The sequence below is a fragment of the Lontra canadensis genome, unplaced genomic scaffold, assembly GCF_010015895.1.
Source record: "Lontra canadensis isolate GAN:19392208 unplaced genomic scaffold, GSC_riverotter_1.0 scaffold106, whole genome shotgun sequence".
In the NCBI taxonomy this organism is placed as follows: domain Eukaryota; kingdom Metazoa; phylum Chordata; class Mammalia; order Carnivora; family Mustelidae; genus Lontra; species Lontra canadensis.
Genome location: NW_022631100.1, coordinates 267067 through 274590, shown reverse-complemented (window position 1 = coordinate 274590; position 7524 = coordinate 267067).

Sequence of the window (7524 nt, the reverse complement as noted above, 5' to 3'; positions counted from 1 at the left end):
GGCCAAGCCCATGCCTGCAGCCCTGGGGCAGGAGTGCTGGGCATATCTTCTGGACAGAAAGCAGATTCCCAGCAGTGGCGAAGCTTTCCAAGTAGGCACAGGCTGTTAAACTTTGGGTGTGCCCACGAGTGGACAAAGCCTGACACACACGCAGGATTTCCCTTTCTGCGAATCCTTGGGTGAGGTGAGTCTAGGCTCGAGCCCCCACAGCAGAAGCCCCTGTTCAGTGTTTACATTTAGAGCATCCAAGGAAGTCTACCGAGAAAAGGATTTAGATCACAGCCTTCCGAGATCATGTGTGAGCCACTGTCACAATGGTCCTCGGCTGTTAGCAATGGCCACTTAAACTTCCAAGTGTGTGCACCGCCACCCCCAGTGCTGGCAGCAGCCAGGTGGGCTGCATCTGGGAGCCCAAGGACACCCCTTGCTGAAAGCCCAGCTCTGCAGCTGCATTTCCTGATCTCTTGCCCTCAGTTTGCACATCCATAAAGTAGGATTGTGTGCTGACTTCAACAGGTCATTAAAGGTTGGACGGATGGTGGGTGAAAAGGGACCACAAGGGCAGACAGCCAACGCTCAGGATTCCCTGCCCCTTCCCCTTCCTTTCTTCCACCTCAAGTCAGCATTTCTGCTCCTCAGGCATCAATGATTTTCTTATTTAAAAAATACCTACAACAAATTAAGTAAAAACGACCTATATTCCAGGCACATTGAGAAAATATATACAATAAATATATGCGTAACATGAAATTACTCCTTTGTTAGTAATTAGTCCCTCACTGGGCTCCATGCCCCAAAGGGAGGCTCTGCCACATGTTTTCTGTGTATCAGTGTAAACATTTTATTTGAAACTCTGTTTTTCCCACTAAATAAACCTTGGGTGTCTTTCCAGTTCAGCTTATAAATACCCGTGTCATATTTTTAAGGGCAACACAAAGAATTCCGTAGCTATATTGAATTGGGTTCATTGGTGAACATCAAGTTGGTTTCACCAACATCCTCGTACATGTCTGACGCCCTCTCACTGGCATTTCCAGAGGAAATGGTCCTAGAAATGGGATTCTTGTATCACAGACTATTAACATTCACAATTGTTGTTAGGAACAGCCCTTTTGAAATACTTCGTTGGTTTTCACTCATCCAAAACAGAGTCTCTCTCCCCTCATTGTCTCTGATCTTAAGTTCTGGCCCATCTGTTAGGCGAAGATGGCAAGTCACCTGGGGGGTAGACCACCCTGTACTTCTCCTTCTGCAAAGTGCCTGTTCGTGCCATTTGCCCATTTTTCAACTGGGTGTCCTGTTATTTTAGATATGTCTGATAGAAGTAGTAATCCTTTTTCTGTTGTAGACATTGTAAAATTGGTTTTCTTGCAGGTAGTCATTTGTCCTTGGTGATGGTTTGCTTATTACTCTGGGCATTTGGGAGTCCAAGGCTCATCTCCGTTGGACTCCTCCCCCGTAGCTGGCTGGGACCACACTCAGCAGTGTCTGTAGCATAAATGAGTGAATCAACATGTGGGTGGCAGACTAATGAAGGGAAAGTAAGTTTGCATTAGGGAAAACTCTATATTAGGAGATTGTAAAATGAAATACATATTCTGAGAAATATCACTCCTGTCTGTCCATATTCTGAAAGATTTGTCTTCAGTTCAGATCATTGCAGAAAAAGCACTGTGGGTCTTGGGTATTGTTGTTCAATTCCTAAGCATTAAGAAGCCCTCAGAATGAATATGAAACACACATGTGGCTGTATTCATATATGTAAATAGCAAATACAGAACTAGAAAAACGTGTATCTACTTTGAATAAGAACTAAACAAAGATTGACAAGCTAGTAAGTAATTGTGTTATGAGAGGTCATAGAGACTGCTAAAATCAACACAATATCAAGGAATCATTAACCGCTTTTTAAAAAATGACTTTGTCATAATGGGTTTATGTCATGGAAAAAACCCTGGACTACTAGCTTGGTACTTCGTCAATTCAATGACCAGGTTTAGTCCCTCAACCTTGGTCTCATCATCTGTGACTAGGGGAAACTATCTGCCTAAGTTATGTCAACCATTCATTGTCCTGTTATCTACTTACTCACTCACTCAACACGTAGCAGACAGACATCTTCCAGTGAAGGTTGATTTAATTTAAATGAGGAGTGGTGACTCCAAGAACAGCCCAAGAATATAATGGGTGAAAACGGTGATGTGACTTCTAGAACATAAGCAAATGCCACTTATTTAAAACACAGTGATGTCCCAGGGAGAAGGACTAGAGCAAGATGAAGCCTTTATTATCTTGTGGCATCTGCACAAACACCCATACGGGAGACCCCACACGTGCACATCCACATTCTCTACACTACACACACCAGCTGCTGCAGTGGCAGACGTGCAGACAGTGTCAGTGTGATGTAGTGCTGGCAAACAACCCTCTGGGGTTGTGCTCTGCCTAAGAGCATCTCATGCATCTTGTCCACTGAGTCTTTGCTGCTCTGTGAGGACAGCATCACTAACTTTGGTTTATGGATGTAGAAGCTGAGGTCCTGCTCTTCAACCTGGGTCTTCCAAATCCCTCCATCTTCTGTTAATACCAGGAGACTCTAGCATGCTCAAGACACTGAACCATTGTCCCAATACCTTCATATCTCCCATTTGAACAGAAGTCTTCTTATGCAGTTACCTGTTTTGCAAATCCCTTTTTCTTGGAGGGTGTAAGCTCTGCTTAAGGGAAAAAGTTTCCAGAAGGCAGAGCCTGTATATTGTCAGAGGTGTTCTCCCACGCCCTGCACGCCACAGAACTCAGTGAGTCTGTGTGGCTTTGGCATGACAGGGTGCCCTGCTAGAGCGCCGCAGGAGTTCTGTCTCTCAAGGAGTTCTGTGGTGTAATGAGGGAGACAGGTAATCAGGTGATTGCAACACCGGGCAGAGGATGCTGACTGTAAGCCAGTTGCTGGAGGGACACCAGGGTGGTTCCGTGTGACCCCCAGGACCCCACACTGCATAAAGGACCCACCCGCCTGATTTTCCAAAGACCCAAGAATGACTCCAAAACACAAAGAACAGAAAAATCTCCCTCCTGCCCTGAATGGGCTCAAGAATCCAGAGGAGTTCTCCCACCCAGAGTGGTTTGCAATAATCAATCTACAGACGAGAAAAAAATCAGTTTTTGTTTCCAGGGCAGGATCTGTCCCTAAATTATTTTCTGAGTCACAGTTATTTAGAGGAGGGACTGAATTTTGTCCCAAAGTTTGCTTTTCTAACCTCTGCTCTCTCTTGGATGAGTGCCATGTGATTTGTCATGATTGGCGGGGAATCATCCACAGAAAGGAAGACTCCCTGTCTGGCATTCGAAGCCTGGGCTCTGTGATAGAAATATCCAACTGCTGAAGATCATCCAGTCCATCTCTCTCCCCATCTGGCATGCACAGTTCCAGAAACTGGTCGAGGTCCAACTACAGGAAGGAACAGGCACCTGCACATCAGCCTGAGTGAGGGCGTCCCAGAGATTTCATGCTTCCAAAGCCTTCTCCAGATCTCTGCACGAGCAGCTTTGCTGAAGGAAAGAGGAGCTGTGGCTTTGCATCCCCACACCCTTGAAGGCACTGCTGTGTGCAGCTCATGATTGCTGCTGGGACGCAGGGAACCACAGGTCATCAGTGGATCCCAGAGCCGCCCAAGGGGGGTCATGGCTTTGGGTGGGAAGCAGCCCACAACGTTCACACTTAGGACCCTTTAGAAATAGATCCTGTTTCACTCTTCTCAACCAGTGTTTAAACATTGGGTAAGGTTTTTCCTTGAGATACTCCACCTGGACCGCTCTGCATCAGTGAGGTGGGAGCAAGGTGGGAGCTCACAGCGGGGTCTCAAACTCGAGCTTGGCTTCCTCACACAGGCTAAACAGGTCTTATAACCTCTCTCAGATGGACTTACCTAGCAAATCCTTTCCCCTTTAAATGCAGAAAGCTAAAGTTAAGTTCACGGATCAAAAATGTCCAACTAGTGGGTAAAGGCTTAGTTGTGACTTGGCCACAGATTAAAACCAGATCTTGTAGGAATCTTGCTGGGCTCCAAAGAAAAACATCTCTTGCTAAAAACAGTCGGCCCCTTCATGTTTTAGATGATGTAGATCACATTATACAAAGTTACGTGGAAAAAATGTGAATAGAAGGGCAGACATCAAAGTTTAGCTGTTCCGGTTGATTTGAGCACAGGAAGTGTAGTCCCCGAGTCACGGACAGTTCCAGGCAGGGCTCCCACCCTCACCCATAACAGGCACCAAAGTCAGGATGCATGTCCCATTTCTGACGTCTGGTGGGAACAGGGGGGCATTGACTGGTAAGCCAACATTGGCTTAAACCCCCAAATACAGCTCCTCATAACCGCCTGGGCCACTGACTGACCTTCTTACTCAAATTAAAAGTACATGGTTCTCAAGGTTACTGAATGTCCTGGCCAGGAAGAGCACTCCTGAGTGTAGAACATCGCTGCTTTGTGCCCTGCTGTCCCTAAATCTGTGAGCCACCCCAGATCTCAGGGGGGCCTTGCTGACATGCCGCGGACACCTGTCAGTCCCCAACAGCAAGCCGCCCTTGCTGTGCTCATGCGTAAGGAGTGCTCAGGGGAGCAGAGGGCATGGCACAGACCCTTGTGACACACTGTGCTTTCTAAAGCTTATGAGAGCAGTAGTTATACTCTTGTTTTTTTTTTTCCCCATGAAAAATCCTAAATTTGGGCAGTTAAAGCATTAAGAACAAAAGATACAAGATTCTACTGACCAACCATAGAGAGTCATTACTGATCTCTTCCCTGTATATTTATAGGAAATGTGACATATATTTATAGGAAATGAAACATGGAGGAAAGTGGCTATTTTACAAAAAACACTGCAGATTAATATGATAATTGGACATAACAAACTGAATGTCGGCAAACATTCTGGAAAGATGCGTAATGGTATAATGGGTATTTGAACACGATAGTTTCTTTTGCATTAAAAAAAAAAAAATCCCCTCCCGATTTCAACAAATTTCTAAGTTCACAGCTGTGCCTGAATTTTATGAAAAAAATCTAGTTAAGTCTTTTGGATGTTTTTTTACATGGATGTAATCTTTTCCTTCTAAAATGACTCTGCTCATTAAAGAGAAAAGACACAGCTATTTTCAATCATGGTTTCCTCGTATTTCATTCAGAACTGTCCTAACCACCGGAGGAAAGATGGTTTCCATGGGAGACCAGGTGAATCAGGACTATCACCCGATCTTCTGTAAGACCTCATCTTCAAACCACCAGCTGCAATAGTTTCAAACCCAGAACGATGAAGGCTGCAGCAGAGGGTGATAAAGAAACTGCAGAGAACAAGAGCGGAGCGCCGCCTCGGACAACAGCGGTTCAAAGCGGGGAATGAATGCGTGCGGATACAGCCTGCGACTCTTCACTGACGCGCTTTGTGCTAGTGGCCTGTCCCGCTTTTCCATCGACTAGAGATGGAAGAGGTGACTCTGTAGGGAAGAAGTCACGGATGAATCTGGGAACGTGGGCTCAAACCTGAAAGTACGTTTTGTCACAAATACTGCCGAGCAACAAGTACTTCACAGGGAAAGCGTTCTTTACTCATGTGTAACTCAACCGCTTACCTGCTTTACCATTATCCACAAGGGGACCGTGGATGGAATTTCTCTGTGAGACAAAACGAAAATAGGGGCCCTTTGCTGCCCAGTAATGAGAAATTAAAAAAAAAAAAAAAAGATTTCTAGTTCCAGCTACCAAACTCTTTAAGAAATTCCTGCATGAAAAATATAGGCAGTTCAAAGCCCCAAATCGGCAGATGTAACCCACCTGGGTTTACAGCTACACTCAAGTGTCAGGGTAATGAGGCAGAGCGGAGGAAAGACGGGCCCACGGCTCCTGGAGCCAGAGCAGGTGCGGCAGGCTGACTGTGGGGCTGACCAAGGGATTGGGGGACAGAGGACCCTCCCTCCTTGGCTTCCCTGACAGTCTTTCAGGGAGACTGTTCAGAAGTGTGTCTCAGATCATCCTTAAACTCAGTCTGTATCCGTGCTACCATAAGGCTGCTTTGGGTCACCACACTTCACAGTTACAGGTTTTCACAGGAAAAATAAGGAGTCCTATTTTCAAACATTCTCTCACCTGCCCTCTTCCTCTAACAGAGCCGAGTGCACTGAGGATGGACACAAAGTCCCACACTCAGGGTGGGAGGGCTAAGCCACTCCCACAAGGTGCTCAGCGTCCACACCAGGCCTAACAGGTGGGTATCCTCCACACTGCGTGAGGCTCGGCAGTGACGTCTGAGCCACGTGTTACTTCTGTCCCCAAGAGAACAGACAGAAGCACCGCTCGGTTCTCCCCTTAGAGCCTTCAGACAGGCAGGGGTTGTCCGGAGGCTCTCAGTCAGCCTCTGAACAGCTTAAAACCCTGTGGGGGAAGAGCAGTGGAAGGAGCAGGGATGTCGTGGGAGGACATCTCCAGGGATACCGCGTGGCAAGATTGGAGGTGTGTGTTTTTGCTGCAGACAGTGGAAGGACCAATGGGTAGAAAAGCCACAGGACAACAGACTGCAGTCAGCAAGCGAGTCAGGTAGCGAGTCCCTTGTCACCGAATAATGGAGAAGCCAGAAAGCTACTTAATAGAAATGTGGGTTGGAGTCAGGAAAGCATAAGGTCCTTTCCAACTCCTGACAGCTTTCTTTAGGCCCTAGAATAATCGGATCCAATTTGGAAAACAATTTTCAGAAAATAAGCAATATGGCTTTTGGAAAGAACGTTGTTATTAAAAACATTTCCAGGGGCTCCTGGGTGGATCAATCAGTAAAGCATCAGCTTTCGGCTCAGGTCATGATCTCAGGGTCCTGGGATCAAGTCCCGTGTCTGGCTCCCTGAGGGAACCAGCTTCTCCCCTGCCTGACATTCCCCTGCTTGTGCTCTTTCTCTCTCTCTCTGTCAAATAAATAAGTAAAAATCTTAAAACATTTCCACCCACTCTCTTGGGAGGACAAAAATAGAGGCAGGAACGTGGGTGCAGTGGCACAAGGAGGCCACCTGCCCTGTATCTCGGGCCCCAGACCGATGGGATGTCAGAGGGGGTGGAACTTCATGGGGCACCCTCACCCTGGAAGCTTCCAGGGCCCACGGGCTGTCTACCCTGTGCCTGTCCATGTGTGCCTGACCCCACTAAGTGCGGCGCTGCTCCTCTCTGGGCATAACATACGTGAGGAGAGGACGGCATAACATACGTGAGGAGAGTGACCAGACATAAGACCTGAATACTGTGCTTTTGGGTCAAAGTGAGTCACTGGCTTCATGAAAGTTCTACTCATGCAAACAGGCAGAAAGCACCATTAATATGCATGGCAATTAATAAAATTTTAGTGTGTAGTTCCTGGATCCCACCAAAGTGTCTCTATCACAATCAGTGTTTATCTTGGGCCATCGGAAGTCGGAATGACTGCACCCCAGTCAGGGTATCAGGTGAGCAGGGCGGCCAGAGAGACCCCACGCTTCTGGAAGCTTCT